The sequence below is a fragment of the Diabrotica virgifera genome, chromosome 1, assembly GCF_917563875.1.
Source record: "Diabrotica virgifera virgifera chromosome 1, PGI_DIABVI_V3a".
In the NCBI taxonomy this organism is placed as follows: Eukaryota; Metazoa; Arthropoda; class Insecta; order Coleoptera; family Chrysomelidae; genus Diabrotica; species Diabrotica virgifera.
Window position 1 is genome coordinate 250996639 of NC_065443.1, and position 22171 is coordinate 251018809.

General features: G+C 31.8%; 1 protein-coding gene across 1 annotated transcript in view; it reads right to left on the bottom strand.

The window, feature by feature from the left end:
* The window catches only part of LOC126879075 (cytochrome P450 9e2-like), a 114659-nt gene extending 93170 nt beyond the window's left edge, over positions 1-21489 (bottom strand). Inside the window, exon 1 of the mRNA XM_050641989.1 lies at positions 21100-21489. The gene's annotated coding sequence lies outside the window, so the exon portion shown is untranslated. The remainder of the gene's footprint in view (positions 1-21099) is intronic.
* Between the last annotated feature and the right edge of the window lie 682 nt (positions 21490-22171).

A 22171-nucleotide genomic window follows, 5' to 3' on the forward strand; every position in this document is an offset into this window, starting at 1 on the left:
AGTAAATGTATGCAGCTTACATTTTATATAAAAAGTTTCTTTTGAATGAAATATTTGCAATTAAAAATCACACTAAATTTTCTCTTTTATTTTCACCCCTGTAGGGTAACTTATTAAAATAAACATAGAAGTTTTCAGGGACTTTCGGCCCTTACTAATAATGTAATCTTTTAGTCTGCGTTTAAGTTTTTCAAAAATATTTATTAGTTTTCTCAGGATTTAAAAAAAATGAATACATTTAAAACATATTGAACATTTTGACAGGCGAAATTTTGCTCTTTTCCCCTTAACGGATTTTATGCTAACACCAAGTTATCTTTTCTTTATTATATTTTTCAAAATTGATCACGAAATGGTAGGCCAAACGTTATTATTAAGTAACGTCTAGTAACAGTGCCGGCGCTAGGGTATAAGGTGCCCGCCTGCAAAACTAGCACAGGCGCCCCCCCCCCCACACACATACACACACAGATACTCATACAAATCCAGCCTCGGAAACATTATGTGTGTTCAAATGGAACAATGAGACCCACATGTCCGAAGATCAAACCGGTCACACTGCGTAACCTGACCCCGTGTCTATCTGACCCCCAAGCTGTACCACCACCCCTCCCCATCGAAGTACATAACGAATAAGGAGGCTTTGTACTGAACGTTACCTTGGATGCCCTGGGTAATGGAAGATCCTCTGTATTACTTTTTGTGGTTAAACCACCTGATTTTAGGGGTAGCTAGAAGAGCTTTCTCCCTATTAATGAATTGATTATGGCCTTGTGTCCTAAAAATATGTGTTCCGGGCAGCGAGGCACCAACTAATTCGGTGTCCGTCTATCCGCAAATGTCCCCGGTAAATAAAGTTCGGTTACAGTTTTATTGGATCGATCATCTGACAAAACAAAAAAACTTTTTTAAGAAATTGGCTAAGAGAACTAAGTTTGATTTTTTGTGTCATTTCTTCTTTTTCGGCTTTTAAATTAATAATAATGTTGAGTACTTAACAGATATAATTCTATATTAATTGAACGCTAGATTCTTTAACTGCAGAGTACAACTGACAAACTATTCTGTATTATAATCACATGAAATACATAATAAAATAGCTCTAAACTAAATTTTATGTAAAATGTTTATTTTAAATACCGGGTGTCCTCTTATATTTTCCCCCATTTTAACTGCTCATAACTTCTAAAAGGCTCAAGATAGAAATATGCGGTTTTCGTTGAAATGTTTTATTTTAGTAAAAGTATTGTCAGAATGGATTGAGTTTTTTATGTCGCTTTCAATTACGAAAAAAATATGGCGGATTTTTACAAAAAATTTTGTTTACTTTTTTTATTGGAACACCCAGTATATTTTTTTGTAAATTTAAAGAACGGTCATTCACCTATCCAGCGATATAAAGTTTTTTAAAATCGGTTGTCAAATGACTGAGTAATTAATTTTTAAAATGAGGATATTATCAAAACTCTTTAATATTACTTGTGTGAACATTATAGTAAAATGGAAAATACGTTAGTAAAATGGATAATGATTGTAAATTGCAAATAAAATTTAAACTGGATAAAGTACAGTGTGATAATAGTACTGAGTTTAACATACTCTACCTGAATGCTCAGTCTTTGAGAAATAAGATATTGAACTTTGAAACGTTAGTTGTTAAGTTAAATATGCCAGATTTAATTGTAGTGGCCGAACATTGGCTGAGAGTGGGCGAAGAAACATATTTTAATGTGAATGGTTATAGTTCAGTTTTTGTTTGTAGGGATAAAGAAGGTGGTGGTGTAGGGTTATTTGTTAAAAGCTGTTACGAGTACTCAGAAGTCTACAGATATAATAAAAAGTGTTCAATGTTATTTTTACAGATTGATAAAAGTATTATAGTGGGTGGAGTATATCGACCTCAAGATTTCTACTGCAATGAACTTTTTGATGCACTGGATACAGCACTAAACATATTTGTGAATAAAAAAATTCCAGTTTGGATACTAGGTGACTTTAACATAGACCTTATTCAAGAGAGTATCCCACAAAAATTAGTTTGTCAAACAATTGTGTCCAACGGTTTTAGTATATTAAATAAAACTAACCCTACCAGAATCACCAATCATTCGGCTACCTGTATTGATTATGTGATGACAAACACTTTAAACTTTGATGTAATGTTATATATAGTAGATGAAGGTTTCGGTGATCATCAACTGCAGCTATTAAAGGTAAAAAACACATCATTTATAACCACTGACAAGTATTATACAGTAACAACTTTGAACAAACTGAAGTTCAAAAATGAAATATACAGCTTGCAAAATCAGATTTGGAATGAACCTGATTCTTTATGTGATGAAATATTACGTGTTTATTTAAATAATCTTAATACAAAAACAATTAAAAATCGATTTCGACAAAAAAGTGCACCATGGTTTAATGTCACATTACATAACCTTGTTTTAAAAAGAGATTTTCATTATAGAAGGCATAGACAATTCCCTAATAGTAAGTTCTTACAAGATGTTCATAAGTCCGTGCAAAATGAACTACTGAAAGCAGTAGGCAAAGCAAAAAAAGACTATTTCACGAATAAATTATCCGATGCACAAGGCAATAGTAAAAAATTATGGGCAACTATCAATCACCTTATTCATAATGCCGAAAATACAAAAAAACCAATAACAATACATGAACTACACTATCAGAACTCGATATATAATAAATCTGAGGAGCTATCAAACCAATTAAACAAATATTTTTCACAAGTAGGAAAATCTCTGTCAAAGAACATAACACCTTCAACAAGCACTCCAATAAATGTATCACCAAAAGAATATATATTTGAATGGCAACAAGTCTTAGAAATTAATGTTCAAGAGGTCGTAAGAAAACTAAAAAAAGGCAAATCTCCTGGCTGGGATGGCTTTGGTGTTGATATTATCAGGGAGTTTGAAGAGGAGCTTCTACCGATCATAACTAAATTAGTTAACCTTTCTCTTGTCACTGGAACAATCCCGAGCTCTATGAAAATGGCAATAGTGATACCACTTTATAAGGGAGGAGACTCAAAACAGCCAGGAAGTTATCGGCCAATATCTCTCTTAACAGCTATGTCAAAGATATTAGAATCATGTGTAAATCTTCAAATCGTAAACTTCTTGAATACAACTGGTGCCTGGTTTAATCGGCAATATGGTTTCAGACATAATTCCAGCACAGTGTCAGCAGCTACCGATTTGATTACAGATATATATAGTAACTTAGACAAAGGATTAAGCTGTGTATTTGTATCACTAGATTTACAAAAAGCTTTTGATACAGTTAACCATGAGTTACTTATCTCAGTGCTTGAACAATATGGTATAACTGGTATGTCCTTAGTATGGCTCAGGGATTATTTGACTGGCAGAATACAAAAAGTGCTCTGTAATAATGTACTTAGTACGGCAGAAGACATCACATGTGGAGTTCCTCAAGGGTCTATATTGGGACCAACATTGTTCCTTATTTATATAAACTCCATTTCCAATCTGCCTTTAAAATCAACGCTATTTCTATATGCTGATGATACGGGACTCTTGTATGCTGACAAAGATCCCAAAAAGCTAGAATATGCTGTAGAAAAAGATCTAACATATATAGATGACTGGCTCAGATACCACAAGCTCTCACTCAATATGAATAAATGTAGTTACACAATAATTTCAAATATTTAAGAACACAGAGAGTTACAGTTAAATTTTGGAAAATTCAAATTCGTTAAAAAAAATGTTACCAAATACCTTGGCTTACACATAGATAATCGACTAACATGGGAACAGCATATATTGAACACGTGTCAAAAAATAGCTCCAGCAGTGGGTATGCTTGGAAGAATTGCAAAATTTATAAGTATCCCACAGCGTAAAATGATCTATCACTCTTTAATAAATTCACATTTGTCATATCTAACTATTGTTTGGGGTAATACAAATCAAAAACAGCTACATCCTCTCATGGTGTTACAGAACAAGGCTGTGAAATATATATTTCAACTGTCAAGACTTCATCCAACTGACGACCTGTACTATCAGAGAGGAATTCTAAACATTGAGTCGCTATACATTTTACAAGTTTGTATATTCATTCATCAAATTAAGCTTTCTCAAACACTTACAAATATTACTTTAAGACGTATAGAAGATGTGCATGACCATAATACCAGACAGGGAGGTAGTTTTCAAACCGTAAGAATGCGAACTACTGGTGCACAAAGAAGTATATACTCAAGTGGTCTGATTTTGTATAATAAGTTACCCACAAAGATCAAAGACTGCAGGCTAGAAAGTTTTAAAACTGAATTAAAAGAGTTACTTCTTACTAACTACTACAACAGATAGCTTTAATTGAATATAATTCTATAACAATTTAATAATAAATAATAATTTAATCATTTACTTTAATACAATTTCTTTAATGAATCTATATAGGAAAACTTAACCTTCAGTGTAAAGTAGTCTTAAAAGTTTTATGTTATGTAATCTGTTACTATTATATTTATGTTTATTATGTTACCACAAAACCAGCATAGCTACGGCTCTTGGTTTTTTAATGTATTTTTTTTTGTATATTGTTATTACGTATTTTAATAAATGGAATAAAAAAAAAAAAAAAAAAAAAAAATGAGAGGTGCAACGTGGATATCACATAACTAAATAACATAACTAAACAAATTGATATTATAAATGTTATGTGAGTTCCACATTGCATCTCTCATTTTAAAAATTAAACGCTCAGTCATTCACAACCGATTTTAAAAAACGGTATATCGCTGGATAGGTAAATGACTGTTCTTTCAATTTACAAAAGAATATACTGGGTGTTTCAATAAAAAAAGTCAACAAGGATTTTTTTCAAAAATCCGCCATTTTTAATTCAAAAGCGATATAAAAAATTAAATCCATTCAAACAAAACTTTTACTAAAATAAAATTTCTATCTTGAGTCGTTTAGAAGTTATAGCCAGTTAAAATTGGAGAAAATATAAGTGGACACTCGGTATGTGGGATTTTATGGGATTAATACATAACTTGATACCTATTAATAGGTAATTACATAATACTTAAATTAGACAGGCGCAGGCGGCATGAAAACAGTATCACAATCTTGTCTATTCTACTAGAAATCATTCATTTCCTAATGTTGTTCTGAAGCTATTTCCTTGTGGCATTTTTATAATTACGTATTTTTTATGGGAAATAAGCCACAATTTTACTAAAAAATGAATTTATTAACGTTTCGAAGCCCAAATCGGGTTTCGTTGTCAAAATACAAAATACTATTAAAATAAAACAAACATGTTGTTGCTAAGTAAAAAAATTCTTCTAATAATTTATTTAATCTGACTCATTTATATTGGCAATTCAGACCGTATATTATACATTTTAAAGTAGAAGATTTTAAAATGATATCGCCAATATTTATGAGTTGCGTTCCTGGGACGACTTTACTAAAAGATAGTTCATTCGATTACATGAAATCAATCCCAACTCAAGAATATCCGTCGCAAAAAAATCATAGCATGTGATCTGTCTTTAAAAAGACAACCAAATGCAACGATGACAGTAAAATTCTCGCGTTAGAGATTCCATAGTAAATCACGAGGGAAAACCAGGAAAAAACCTCGTGATACTATCCTGATATCGTAAGTATTTGGTCTTACATTTAATCTACCTTCAAAAAACTAATACCAAATTCTGACTTTAATATGTTTAAATTATAAATAATATTAATATTACATAGATATACAATAAGTAATACTAAAATATAAAATTTGTACTAACTCGATATGTTATTGACTTACTAATCGTGGTATTTTCTTTCTATTGACTTCCCCTTTCAGTATGGGTAACCACATCCTACTGCATTCTACCGAGGAATTTGCGACACAATTGGTTTCATTTAGCATAATTAGAGCCGCTTCTTTGATTTTTCTCTTTTTACTATCTGATTCTTTCAGGACTATACTTGAATCTCTCCACTGAACTCTATGTTCATTATCCTATGCGTGTTGACATATCTGAGATCTATCAAATTCTCTGTTTTTAATATAAGACTGATGTTCACTTATTCTAACGTTTAATGGTCTTGATGTTTCACCTAAATAAAATTGTTCGCATTCACAAGGTATTCTATAAATGCAATTCTTTGTTCTTTCTTGTTCATTGTTAGGTTTAGTTTTAGATAGAATAGATCTCAATGTGTTTGTTGTTTTGAATGTTGTTGAAATGTTGAATTTATTTCCTATCGTTTTAAGTTTCTCGGATAGTCCTTTTATATATGGTATTGTTATTTTCCTCGTATTATTTCTTGTGAATGTTGTAGGATCCCGTTCTAAGTTGTTCTGTTCCATTCGATCTAATCTTGTCAATTCCTTATTTATAAACGATAAAGGATAATCATTTTTTAATAAAACAGATGTTAACAATTGTTTTTCTTCTAAAAATGAATTTTCGTTAGAACAAGTAATTTTGGCTCTATCATATAAGGATTTAATGATTCCCTTTTTAACGTTGATGTTGTGATTTGATTTGTAATTGAGATATTTGTTGGTGTGTGTTGGTTTTCTATACACTTGAGTCTCATATCCAGTATCCTTCTTTGAGACTAAAACATCGAGGAAAGGCAAAGTGTTATTGTATTCCTGTTTATAAAACAAACACAACATGTTTGTTTTATTTTATTAGTATTTTGTATTTTGACAACGAAACCCGATTTGGGCTTCGAAACGTTAATAAATTCATTTTTTAGTAAAATTGTGGCTTATTTCCCATAAAAAATACGTAATCATTCATTTCCTCTCATAACTGCTGATACAAAACTAACAACTTGCAAGGAATTTGAAGAACATAAACAAAGCATTCTCATTTAAGAGCAAAGTTGTTTAGTTGAAATATGATATCTTTGACCAATAAATTATATTACTACATGGTAAGAATTCTACGCGGCATTGCATATTTTTGTATATTATGTAATATTCAAAACTAACAAACAAACACAGATTAGGGTATTATTTAAAACGAAAAACGATTATGGTATTAAAAACGATTAGGGTATTATTTACTATGACGAATTATTTAAAAAATTAATTTTTCTATTTTAGTATTTTACATAATACCAGCAGAAAAAAAGCTCATTCTGGCGCCCCCCAAATAGGGGCGCCCGCCTGCAATGCATCCCTTGCAGGCCCGTTATCGCCGGCCCTGTCTAGTAAACTATAAGATATTACTGGACTAGTGTAAAGGCGGCTGCACAATTGACCGGGAACGGGAACGAGAACATAAACGGGAACGAGAACGGAAACTGAAAGCATCAGCAGATTCACAATTAAATGGTAAACAGCTGTTTTATGGCACTGTCACTTGTGCTGTTAATTATTTTTCTTCTCAAAATAAATTTTGTCGAACGATCTTTTTCTAATTTTATTAAAAAAGCATGTCTGGTAACTCTGAAAATATGGATTTATTTGATGACGAGCTTTTAATATTTTCGTTTTTTATGATCTTGCAACTAATTTACACAATATATTATGTGCAATCACAAAGAAGGTTTATCAGCATCAGTCAGCATAAATATAAAAAGCATATCATTCACATATTTATATTCTTATTATGTATCTATCATACACTATCATTTGCATCGATCATACAGATGAGGACATTTTTCCAATAAGGAAATCAATAGTTCGTCATTCATTTTAATGCAAAATATATAAAAATTGTCACTAAAACTTGGTCACTCACACTGTTAACAAATAGTCTGGGCTGATTATCGGAGAATAGGACATTTTTGGGAAAAGTTATTTACCAGCAATTTTATTGCTGGAATCGAACCTTATAATTATATATATTAATAATATAGGTATGCAAAGTCCGCAGATAGTGTGCTACTTTTTTTATAAACAAAATGGCGCCCGAAAGTCGTGTTTTTTTTTTCAATTATTGCTCTATAACTCCGACGATTTTAACTTTACAACAAAAACACTCAAATAAAAATTCACCACAATTAAATTCTGCATAGAGATATGTTTTTTCCGATCTGCTCCGACGAAAATTTTCCTCGGAAAATGCGGGTTTTCCCAACAAAATCTTTAATTTTCAAATAAAGTTTTAGATAAGTACCTAATTATCTACCAATAATTAAATAATTTGGTGACTTAAAAAGTCTTCTTGGTTTAGATTATAGTTCCAGAAGCTGGTGAAAATTGAATGAATATTTTAGCAACAATTCAATTGTTAATTAATAATTTACGGTCGCAACAGTAACCAAAATAATTTTGATACACTGATCAAACTTTGAAATCTTATAAAGATGAGATGCTTATTTAACATTTTGTCGAAAAAATATAAATTTTTTATTTTTTGCATAATCTTTAAATGTTTAAAAAGATAGTTATAAACAAATTAAAGTTTCTCAGAAAGTTTTTATTATATTCTAATTTTAAAAAATACTTAAAATGCGTATTTCACCTATCTTGAAAATGAATGCTTTAAAACTTTTCTGCAACTATTTGCAAAAAAGTTATGAAACATCAAAATAAACATACGATTACTACGTTGTTTATATTTTTTTTTTAATTCTTTCACAGCGTAAAAGTGAGTTTAAAGTACAAGCTAATTATTTACAAAAAATATCGATTATTAGTTTAATGGTTATATTTTAATTAAAGAATATAAGTATATTTTTTTGTAATTTACACGCGCGAAAGTAGACTAATACAGTACTGTAGCTAAAATTTTTACTCGAAGCGACGGCCGCCGCGCGACGTATACTTAATAAATAAAATTATAGTATTATTATGTATGCTGCGTGTCAGTCGCTTCGAGTGAACATTTTAGCTTCGGCTCTGTATCAAGCCTACTTTCGCGCTAAAAATTACAAAAAAAAGTATTTTTAATCTTTGATTAAAATATAACCATAGAACTAATATTTGATATTCTTTGTGAGTAATTATATTGTACCACAGACTCACTTTTAAGCTTTGAAACAATTAAAACAAATTATAAACAACGGAGCAATCGTATATTTATTTTGCTGTTTCATAACTTTTTACAAATGGTTGGAAAAAATGTTTAAAGCATTCATTTTCAAGACCTTTGAAATACGCATTTTAAGTATTTTTTAAAATTGGAATATAATAAACAATTTCTGAGAAATGTTAATTTGTTTATAACTATTTTTGTTAAACATTTAAAGATTATGCAAAAAAATGAAAAATTTTTATTTTGTCGACAAAATATTAAATAGGCATCACATCTTTATAATCTTTCTAAGTTTGATCAATGTCTCATGATTATTTTGGTTGTTATGGCGACTGTAAATTGTTAATTAACAATTGAATTATTGCTGAAATATTCGTTTAATTTTCACCTGCTTTTGCAGTTATAATATATACCAAGAAAGCTTTTATTTCATGAGGTTATTTAATTATTGATAAATAATAACTTGTCCAAAAAATTTATTTGAAAATTCGAGATTTTGTTGGGAAAACCTACATTTTCCGAGGAAAATTTTCGTCGGAGCAAATCGGAAAAAACATGCCTCTATGTAGAATTAAATTGGGGTGAATTTTAATGTGAGTGTTTTTGGCGTAAAGTTAAAATTTTCGGAGTTATAGACCAATAATTAAAAAAAACACGATTTGGGGGCGCCATTTTGTTAATAAAAAAAGTAGCACACTATCTGCGGACTTTGCATACCTATATTATTAATATATAGGATCATTATGTTCGATTCCAGCAATAAAATTGCTGGTAAATAACCTTTCTTTGTACTTTACTAATTAGACCAGCGTATTATAACTATTTTTCTTTCAAAATTTAAAGATTATGCAAAAAAAAACGAAAGATTTATATTTTGTCGATAAAATAATAAATAAGCATCTCATCTTTATAATCTTTATAAATTTGATCAATGTATCATGATTATTTTGGTTATTATTGCGATCGTAAAATTGTTAATTAACAATTGAATTGTTGCTAAAATATTCATTTAATTTTCACCGGCTTCTGGAATTACAATCTATACCACGAAAACTTTGATGTCACTAAGTTATTTAATTATTGATTAATAATTACTTACCTAAAACTTTATTCGAAAATTAGAGTTTTTGTTGAGAAATCCCGCATTTTCCGAGGAAAATGTTCATCGGAGCAAATCGAGAAAAACATATCTCTATGTAGAATTTAATTGCGGTGAATTTTTATTTGAGTGTTTTTGTTGTAAAGTTAAAATCTTCGGAGTTATAGAGCAATAATTGAAAAAAATACGATTTGTCGGCGCCATTTTGTTTATAAAAAAAGTAGCACACTATCTGCGGATTTTGCATACCTATATTATTAATATATACCTAGTATCATAATATTAAATTCCAGCAATAAAATTGCTGGTAAATAACTTTTCCATGAATTTTGCTAATTAGCCCAGAGTAAAATTTTTATTGGGCATTTGACAGTATTTTTAATACTGCCTTCTGATTGGTTCCGGGAATACAACAGGAACGAGAAAGTTGAAACATGGGCAACTTTCCCGTTCTCGTTACCGGACAGCTTCTCGTTCTCGGTTATTGTGCATCTACACATTGATTTACGTAGAGGTTAACTTTTTTCCCGTTCTCGTTTCCGTTCTCGTTCCCGTTCCCGTGCAATTGTGTAGCCGCCTTAAGACAAACTCGCTTCACATTCATATGACATATTGTCAATGTATATGTTACGGGTAAAGTTAGGTGAACGGGTAATTCTAGGATTACCCGGATAAAGTGCGAAGTACTCGCGAGGTATCGGCAATATCTGATATTAAGTCCGAAATATAATTTAAATAGTTCAAATTTCGGGCTTTACTCGAGTAAAACATATTCCACCTGCTGCCTAATTGGTTAAATGCTTAATTGAATATACTAGTAATGACAAGGCCGTAACTGTTTTTAACATTTTACAAATACTCCAGGGTAATAAGCTAGAAATGGACCATGTTCGGGACACTCAAAGATCCAGATAGCTGACTACTTTTTTAGTTATTGTAGACCTATAGGAAGAAACCTACCTGTTTCCTGCCTAGAGTCCGCGTTCGTTTTTTAATTATTAACAATTTAGTGCAAAAATCGCGATTTTTTCGATTTTTTGCACCCCATTCAAAAGCTAAATAGTGGAAATAAAATTACAAAATTTAATTTATTAGAACATTAAAAAACCTTCAAAATGCCGATTTTTAAAAGTTAAAAAGTTAATTTGTTGCTACACAAACAGCAAAATAAGTGAAAATCGTTATTTGTTTACAACTTTTACTAAAACTACCTTAGAACTATTGTTTCACCCAAAGTTGGATATTGGGGTACTTACCAAACCCTCAAAATTTGAAACCGATCCATTAATTAGTTTAAGAGTTATTCTAATTGTTTTTCCCAGAGACCTTTATTTTACAATAACATAAGAAAGAAAATAATGAAGATAGGGCAATTCTGCGTATGCAAAATAAAATTAGGTATAAAACTGATGCTATCAAAATGTACAAAAGAAAGATAAAAATTATCTAAAATATTCATAAACCCTAATGCCAAATTTGTAAAGTTTTGTAGTTTATAAACATTTAGAATAACTTTAAAAATATTGTCCGTAGAAAAAATCATTTTACATATTAGAAAAGCTGGTATTTTACACGAATTTTTAAAAATGTAGTTCAATTGGTGACTAGTCGTGGTAAGTGAAGGGGGAGCTGGGAGCCGACAAATGCACGAGTTCAAAAACTAAAAAAGGTAACTTAAAACTACTATCATTTTCTATATCTCGGGATCTAATGAATATAAACTTACGTGCATAGAAATCGGCCCACTTAAAAATTTGGTCATTTTTGAAGTCTCGTATTTTCTAAACCTGTTGGCCGATTTAAGTGATTTTTTTAGTATGTTATATCCTTATTCCTTAACAATATCGGTGTAATAATATTAATATTATTGCTAAACAAGTAAGTGTTATTGTATACCGGGTGTAACAATGATAGTGTGGTTTTCCTCAAAGTTCAGAAAACCCTGTGGAATATTCTGGCGTATATAAAATATTGAAACTAAAACTCAACTGTAGCCTTAGGCTTTCTTAACATTTTGCTTTTTGATTCATTCGCTTATGTTGGATAATAAAAAAGTTAGGTATTTCAACAACTAGCAGCGTTCTTCATCAATATAATAGGGTGTTTCTAAATAAGTGCTACAAACTTTAGGGCGAAATTGTGCATGAAAAATAATGACCGTTTCAAATGCTTCGTTTTCGAGATACGGGATGTTGAATTTTTTTTACAAACTGACGAAAAATTTTAAAAACACATAGATTTGAGGAAGTTGAGAGGTTCGAATAGCGAGAAACAATTTAGGTATAACACGAAAACCAAATATAGAAGAAGATATCCAAAACGGAAAATAAAACAGAACAATTATTAAGAATATAGTAACTTATGCATCATTAAATAAAAAGCAACAAGAAATGGTGCAGATATGGGAACAAAAAGTACTAAGGCAAATATTTGGAAAAAAAAATGAAGAATGTGGTTTGGATCAGAAGAACAAACGAACATCTGGGAGAGTTACCTATATGGGATCACTAGCATACTAGGAGTAATAAGTATATAACGACTAAGATGCCAAAGGGTAGATTACCGAGAATGCAACTGTCAAGTACCATTGGATGGCGTCAGAGAAGAGGTCAACCCAGAACCTGGTGGAAAATGGATGTAGAAGATGATCGAAAACATCACAAAACTAATTAAAAATCACAAACTTCTTAATTTTTGGCAATCAATTTAAAAAATATATTTTCTTTTTCTAAATCAATTTATCATCTATTCGCAAACAACAATAAACTTTTGGAATAGTACTTACGAAAATTGCGATGACCACGAAAGTGCTGTCGCGAGTTTTTGAATTAAATATATAAACCTATAGGACACAACATTTTCGCAATATATATATATATATATATATATATATATATATATGTATATATTGTTATATTTCTATTTGATATGAAAATTAAAATTTGATAATTATAGACAAAATTCAATTTAATATAAAATATTTTCAATTTTCTCAACCACGGGCATATAAATTTAGAACAACCTGTATACAACAAATTGTTATATTTAATTTTAAGAAGTGATTAAATAAGACTCAAGTGAAATCGTTAATAGGTCATTATCGTTGTTCGCGGAAGGATCGGTCATTAGCCGATGCTAATTAAGACTAAGTGGAAATAGAGAATAGGTCATTAAAATTTGTATATAGTAGAAAGTAATTTTAGAATGGGAATTAACTATTTTCTTTGAAATCCATTAAGCATATTTAGAAAGTTTAAAAATTGGTTTTGAGGAATACTGCGAATGAGAGTTGGTGGTGGAAGTTTGATTTGTGAATCTGGAAGGGATATTTAGAAAGTAGGGGAATGAATGACAAAGTGAGATCAGAATGTTTTGAGCTGTCGAGAAGTGAAGTCGAGTAGTAGACGGTAGTGTACGGAGAGTGAGAAAGCCTGTGTAGTTCCGTGAGTGTGGAGTATCTATCGTAGAACGAGAGGTAGGCCAGGTTGAGAGTAAAAGAACCTCCTTGAGCCAAGAGTTCCCGGTAGCTGATTGCAGTTTCGAAAAAGGTAGAAGACAGCATCACGACAGAAGCAGGAAACGAGAGCTATACGAGCTAGTTTCAGAGGAGAACATTACTGGAAGCCAGGACGAGGTTTTGATTGCAGCCAAGGATAGCAGGAAACGGGTCTTGTGTGAAGACTTTCTCAGTGCACCAGAAAAAGGTCAGTCTCATTTTTTTTGACATGAATGTATGGGTTTTTCGTAGTAAACACCACATTTAAAATTGAAGAAACATAATCAATAATATCAGAAAAGCTTCATCAAACTTAAATAGAATTGTTGCTAATAAATTATAATAGTTAAATGTTAATAAAAACTTTCAATTGGAAATCAAAAGAAAATAAGATTCCCATGTGTAAATGTTATGTTTAAGAATAATAAGATATAGCAAATATTAAGCAGTGATTGCCATTTGAATAAAATAAACAATATTTTGATTACAATTGTAACCCATATGTGTTATTATTTTACTCTTTTCTTTCCTATCCCGATTAGGAACCATTAAGAAATACTTAGAAGCCACGTATGTAAGTAATTAATTTTATAAAAAGCCCTGAGATTGAAAACATATTGATATGTGATCTGGTAAATTAATTAGATTATTAGTAATGCATTGATTAAATTAAATGACATATAAAATTATCATCTCATATCAATAATCAAGATCACAACAACTGTCGTCCAACGTGGAGGGCATTGTAAAGTATTTCTAGTGGCAAATTTGAAGGATAGAAAGAGTAAAGCCGGTATTTGAAAATTTATATGCCTGTGGTAAAAAGTGAGATACTTACATTTGATAACATAAAATTTTAGATCTCTTTAGGTACAAATTTTACATAACTGATTTAATATTTTATTTTTACGATATTTACATTTGATATATTTATTGACAATTTATAATATTTGGGTGAGAAAAAGTCGTCTTGGTAACATACTAGTAAAATTTCATATTTGGCGGGGACAGTACTTCTTGAAAACAAATGTCTGTGACAAGAAGCCAAAGCAAAGACAACAAAAAACAAAAAGAACATTCAGACCAAGAAGATATCTTAGACACGACAATCATGGCATCAGAACAGCAAGAATTATCAGGAATAGATAAACTATTACAAATGATGCAACTCCAGTCACAAAGAATGGAACAGAAAATGGATGAAACACAACAAAAACTGGATGACAATCAAAGAGAAACAAAACAAGCAATGGATGAAGCAAAAAGGACAATGGATAAAGTGGATCAAAAAATGGATGAAACACAACAAAAATTGGATCAAAAAATGGATGAAACACAACAAAAAATGAAACAAGCAATAGAAGAGAACAACAAGAAAATGGAGGAACGCATAGGAAAGTATGAAAAGGAAGTAAAAGGATGTTTGACAATGATCAAGAACGATATGGGACAACAAGAGACAGAGATTAAAGAAATCAAAAGCAAAATAAAGGAAATAACGAATTGTCACAAAAAGGAAATAGAAAATTTGGAAAATAAGTTGGAAAATGCTATTCAAGTAGACAGAGAAGAAGTGGAAAAAAGAATCACAGAAATAGAAAAACAAGTCAACGAAAACCGGACACAACAAAATGTAGGAGAAAGAAGAGAAATGGTTATACATAGCACAGATGACGTGAAGATAAGGTTTGGCGGGGACGTAAGAAGATTACACCCAGTGCCGTTCATAAATAGCCTGAAAAAGAAAATACAGCACATCGGAAATTTCGAAACAGCAAAAGAAACTATCAGAAACCATCTCAAATATGAAGCAAGCCTATGGTTCGACAGTAAAGAAGAAGAATTCGGCAATTGGCAACAATTTGAACAAAAATTTTTGAATTATTTCTGGGGAAAAGTCCAACAATTGGAAATTAACAAGGAATTGCAAAATGGGAAATACAATGATAGGATGGGTGTATCAGAAAGGACATATGCTTTGCAAATTTACAATAATGCAAAACATTTACAATATAATTACTCATCGGAACAATTAGTCGAACTGATTACAAGACATTTCGAGGAAACGCTGGAAGACCATATCACATTGCAAAATTACAAAGACATAGATAGTTTATGCCAATTCCTACAAATAAGAGAATCACGTCTAAGAGAAAGAAAATCAAGAAGGTCGCGAGAAGATTACAGGCCCCGAGAAACACAAGATTACAGAGGTAGAAATCAAAATAGCAGGGACTATACAAGACGAGATTTTAATCCCAGAAGGGAAAACGAAAATAGAGACAACGGAAGAGGAAATTATGAACAAAGAAATAGGCAATGGAATGAGGACAGAAATCGAGAATACCAGAATAGAAACACCACACGCTCAAATCAAGAAAACAGAAATAATGGTAGACAAAATGAACAGGGATATCGAGAAAACCGAAACAGATCCGACAGACCAAGAGAAAATAGAAGAGAAGTAAATAATACCCAGACAGATGAATATGACGGAGAGAGACATTATGACGAAAATATAAACAACGATGAGCAACCGGCGTCTTCACGACGGCGCTCACTAAAAACCAAAAATCAAACAGGAATCTTTTGTCACCCCAAGGAGTTTATTAAATTGGCAGGAAACAACGAAAAGAAAAATGGAGTTAATTTAAAATTTGTGGATGGATTTATCAACGAGAAACCAATTAAAATTATGATAGACACTGGATCTGAAATAACATTGGTCAACAGAAAACTAATAGAAGAAGTTAACTTAACAAATTTAATTTATAAAATACCTAGGGTAAATTTAGTGGGCGCAAACAAACGGACATTGGCAACTATAAATGAAGGCATACGAGTAATGGTACGACTGGGCAAGAATATGTATGCACTACAATGTGTAATAATGCCAAACATGTCACATGACATGATAGTAGGAGTGGACGAATTGGCAGAAAAACATGTAGTGATAGATTTTAAAAATAATACGATGAAACTAACAGAAGAAAAAGAAAAAGAACAGGACAAGGAACATGAGAAACAAAATACGGACGAATCAGGTAAAGAACAAACAGTGGAAATGAATTTGGCAGCGAAGCAAGGACAAAGAAAAAAAAGGAGAAAAGGTCAGAAAAAGATAAAAGAAAATGAAACCTGTGGCTCCTCAAAAGAAGAGTTGAGCCCAGAAGAAGAAAATTTGAGAGTATCAGAAACAAAGGAAACCTGGGATTCCTCAAAAGAAGAGACGAGCTCAGGAGAAGAAGAAATAAAGCAAAAAAATGAAAGTGAAAAGAATATGATTGAAACAGTGGTATTTGAAGAGGAGGTATATGCAAACGAGGATGCAGAATGCACGGTAAACATGTGTGAAGAATCTGAGAAAAAAGACAGAAAATTGATATGTGGAGAAGGGAAAGAAAAAGAATTGCGGTTGATGTTAAGAAACTACGAAAATTTGATCAATGAGGAAAACAGAGTGGCTAAAAAGTACGAACATTCATTTGAGGTGAAAAACTTGGGAAATTTTCGATCAAAGACTTACCCGATTCCATACAAGTATCGACAAGAGGTGAAAGAAGAAATAAATAAAATGTTGGAAGATCAAATCATCGAAAGATGTGATTCACCGTATGTTAACCCGATTGTGATAGTAAAGAAAAGCAGTGGAGAATTGAGATTATGTTTAGATGCCAGGAATATCAACCAGCACACTGTATCACAATATGAATCACCTCTAAACATCGAGGCCATTTTTGGAAGAATCACGGGGTCACACATATTTTCGAAAATTGACTTAAAACACAGTTTTTGGTTGATACCGTTAGCTGAAAAGTGTAGAAACTACACCGCTTTTTCTATTGATGGTATTGTCTACCGGTTTAAGGTAGTGCCGTTTGGATTGCAGAGTGCTTGTGCTGCACTCGTCCGAGCTCTACATACCATTTTGAATCGCCACGAAGATTTCATAGTTCATTATATCGATGATTTATTAATTTTTTCACAAGATACTCAGAGTCATCTGAAACACATAGAAATAATTCTGGAAGAATTGGACACAGCGGGATTGAAATTAAACATTGAAAAATGTCAATTTTTTCAAAAAGAAGTCATTTATTTGGGTTTTCAATTGGACACCAAAACAGTAAGATTAGCCGAAGACAGAGTCAAGCTCATAGATGAATACCCAAGACCAACGAATTTGAAAACATTGAGAGGTTTTCTTGGCACGATTAATTATTTTAAAAAACTGATTCCCGATTTGAGCCAAAAGGAAATCCCTCTGATAAAGTTGCTTAAAAAAGGAATAAAATGGAATTGGAAAGAAGAACAGGAGGAAGCTTTCGAAACATTAAAACGAGAATTCGCAAAAGGAACGAAAATATACCACCCCATTTACAATTTACCTTTTATACTCCGAACTGATGCGTCCATACAAAAATTTGCAGGAGTTCTGTCTCAAATACAAAACGACCAAGAAGTGCCGATATGTTTTATATCGCGAGTGACTAAAACACATGAGAGAAAATATAGTGTTACAGAATTGGAGTTTGCCAGTGTACTATATTGCGTAAACAAATTGAGGTTTTACTTATTGGGAGCAAAATTCACAATCGAAACAGACCATGCAGCTTTAGTACATATCATGAAGAATAGATTAGTAAATAATAGAATACATAGAGGCATTCTATTATTACAGGAGTATGATTTTGAGTTCCGATATATAAAAGGAAAAGACAACATAATAGCCGACGCTCTAACACGGGATGAGGACACGGGAAAAAAGGAAACAATTACTCTACAGGTGGGACTAAATAGATTAATACAAGAAGAAGGGATATATTCGTTAAATGAGATAAGGTCAAACCAAGAAGACCTAGAGGAAAGAGAGAAAAGAAGAGCGGAAGTAGAAAATGACATATATTTTAAGAGAATAGACGGAAAGGAACTATATTTAGTGACACAGACATTGGCCGAAAAGATAATAAAGAAATTACATGAGGACAATGGGCATATCGGTAGCAGAAAAGTTTGGCTCGTTTTTAGGGAAAATTACATCAGCCGACAGGATTACCGCATTGCAAAGGAAATTACCCAGAAGTGCGATGTATGTCAAAAATATAAGAGTCGGAATTTCAAAAACGAAAATGTTGCCAAAAATATTGAAGCCCGAAACAAACTAGACATTGTAGCAATAGATATGTTAAGCGATCTAATTATGACCACTAAAAGGAACAAACATATTCTGGTAATGGTGGATGTGTTTTCAAAATACGTAAAATTATATAGTTGCCGCACCACAAAGGGGGAGGAAATATTAAGAAAAATCGACAATTTTATAGCCATAGTAGGAACACCAAAAAAGATTCTACTGGACAATGCAACGTATTTCCGAAATGATCGTTTCAAGGGACAACTTCGAGAACGAGGAATAGAGACAAATTTTGTCAGCATCAGGCATCCACAGAGTAATCCTTCGGAACGATTCATACAGGAAGTGACGAAATTTCTTCGCATTGCAACAGATGGTCAACATCGCCACTGGGACAGGAAAATGGCGGAAATAGAAAGGTATCTAAATACAATTCCGAGCACAGTAACAAAAGAGACCCCAGAATACATCATGAAGGGTGTATTGCCGATAAGGCCATGGGAAGACCAAGAGCCAAAAGAATATCAACAGGTGATTGAAACCGTACAGAGAAGATTACGGCGAAGCAACGAAAAATATATCCAAAGACAGGAACAAAATAGAAAAAGAAGACCAGTGACTTTCCAAAAGGGTGAAAAAGTACTCGTGAGGGCATTACGAGTATCAAATCTTCCTGGGGGCATTTGCGCAAAGTTGATGCCTGTTTTCGAAGGCCCGTATATCGTGAATAATGAAAATGGGATAAATAGTTATGAGTTGAGGCACAGGAACTCGGAAAAGATCCGAGGAATTTATAATATTCACGATGTATACAAATATCACGAATAAAAGACAGAATTACATGAAGTAGATAGTAAGTTAAGGTATAAGACATAGATTAAAGTAATGAAATATACAGGGAGTTGGTTTTGCCTCGAGAAAATTTATTTAAAAATGCAGATAAATTTTATCGAATACAAGGCGGGGATTTGTTATATTTCTATTTGATATGAAAATTAAAATTTGATAATTATAGACAAAATTCAATTTAATATAAAATATTTTCAATTTTCTCAACCACGGGCATATAAATTTAGAACAACCTGTATACAACAAATTGTTATATTTAATTTTAAGAAGTGATTAAATAAGACTCAAGTGAAATCGTTAATAGGTCATTATCGTTGTTCGCGGAAGGATCGGTCATTAGCCGATGCTAATTAAGACTAAGTGGAAATAGAGAATAGGTCATTAAAATTTGTATATAGTAGAAAGTAATTTTAGAATGGGAATTAACTATTTTCTTTGAAATCCATTAAGCATATTTAGAAAGTTTAAAAATTGGTTTTGAGGAATACTGCGAATGAGAGTTGGTGGTGGAAGTTTGATTTGTGAATCTGGAAGGGATATTTAGAAAGTAGGGGAATGAATGACAAAGTGAGATCAGAATGTTTTGAGCTGTCGAGAAGTGAAGTCGAGTAGTAGACGGTAGTGTACGGAGAGTGAGAAAGCCTGTGTAGTTCCGTGAGTGTGGAGTATCTATCGTAGAACGAGAGGTAGGCCAGGTTGAGAGTAAAAGAACCTCCTTGAGCCAAGAGTTCCCGGTAGCTGATTGCAGTTTCGAAAAAGGTAGAAGACAGCATCACGACAGAAGCAGGAAACGAGAGCTATACGAGCTAGTTTCAGAGGAGAACATTACTGGAAGCCAGGACGAGGTTTTGATTGCAGCCAAGGATAGCAGGAAACGGGTCTTGTGTGAAGACTTTCTCAGTGCACCAGAAAAAGGTCAGTCTCATTTTTTTTGACATGAATGTATGGGTTTTTCGTAGTAAACACCACATTTAAAATTGAAGAAACATAATCAATAATATCAGAAAAGCTTCATCAAACTTAAATAGAATTGTTGCTAATAAATTATAATAGTTAAATGTTAATAAAAACTTTCAATTGGAAATCAAAAGAAAATAAGATTCCCATGTGTAAATGTTATGTTTAAGAATAATAAGATATAGCAAATATTAAGCAGTGATTGCCATTTGAATAAAATAAACAATATTTTGATTACAATTGTAACCCATATGTGTTATTATTTTACTCTTTTCTTTCCTATCCCGATTAGGAACCATTAAGAAATACTTAGAAGCCACGTATGTAAGTAATTAATTTTATAAAAAGCCCTGAGATTGAAAACATATTGATATGTGATCTGGTAAATTAATTAGATTATTAGTAATGCATTGATTAAATTAAATGACATATAAAATTATCATCTCATATCAATAATCAAGATCACAACAATATATATGTAAAAATTTCATTGAAATTGAGTTTAAACAATAAAACAAGAGTGAAAGAATAATAAAATTGGTTGCATTCATACATACCTATTTGTACTCGTTACTGCAACTTTCACCGAATCTTCACATCCGCAATTTTGATGGGCCTTTAAATAAACTCCAGTTCCAAATATATTGGCATTGGCGAAAACCGGCTGGGAGGCGAGATGGGGCGAAAAATGTGCCAGCAAATGCAGTGGGAGTCGAGAGGAAAAGAAGATACGATAGTAAGAACGATACTATTACGTAGTGTTTTATTTTTATTACTTAAAAACAAACAATCGCGACATTATAAGCGGGGAAAAGTCGACTTTATATCGTCGATAATTTATTAATTGACTTTTAACTACAACTAAAACAGAAGTGTCTACTTTTTTAGTAGATAGACCGGTGATTAACAATGTTTTTCGTCTAGAGGTACACGTTTAATAGACTAGGGCATTTAGTAACAAAAAAAAACACCGGAATAAATGCATTTTCAAATACAGCACCTATCGACTTGCAATTTATTGTATTGTGTTTGGTATGACGTCAGGAAAAAGTTTACAATAAGAAAATGGGTGGAAACAGGGCCGTGCGGTGCTATAATTAGGGGAGTGCATATAGATTTTCACTTCGGAAAAAATCAAACAAGATAGAACTTTTTATAATTGAATTAAGAAATGTTTAATAAACAGCATATCAAAAAGTTCTACTCGAGAAGTGGGTGCTTCATTTTTTATTAAACAAATGAACTGCGAAATTAGATGTTTTTTTAAATAACTCCGAAAATATAAACTTTAGAAAAAAACTGACTTGACCAATAAAAAATTTAGAAAATTTTACAAAAAAAAACCTTAGATAAAGATTTTTCTAAAATTAAATCTGTAGCTTCTATAATTTTTTATTTATAACTCTAAAGTTACCCTTCTCACAAACATTGGCGGACTGTAAACTAGCGTTCGGAGAAGTGCACGTTTAAGTTATTATCATGTAATTCTTTAACTAATGGATCAAATGAAATTTTACAAATTGTGCATGAAAGAAAAATAATTAAGCTATCTTATAGTTATAATAAAAAGAAATAAAATTTATGTTCATAAGTACGGTGTGGGCGGAAAGTGAGACTTGAATTTTGTTT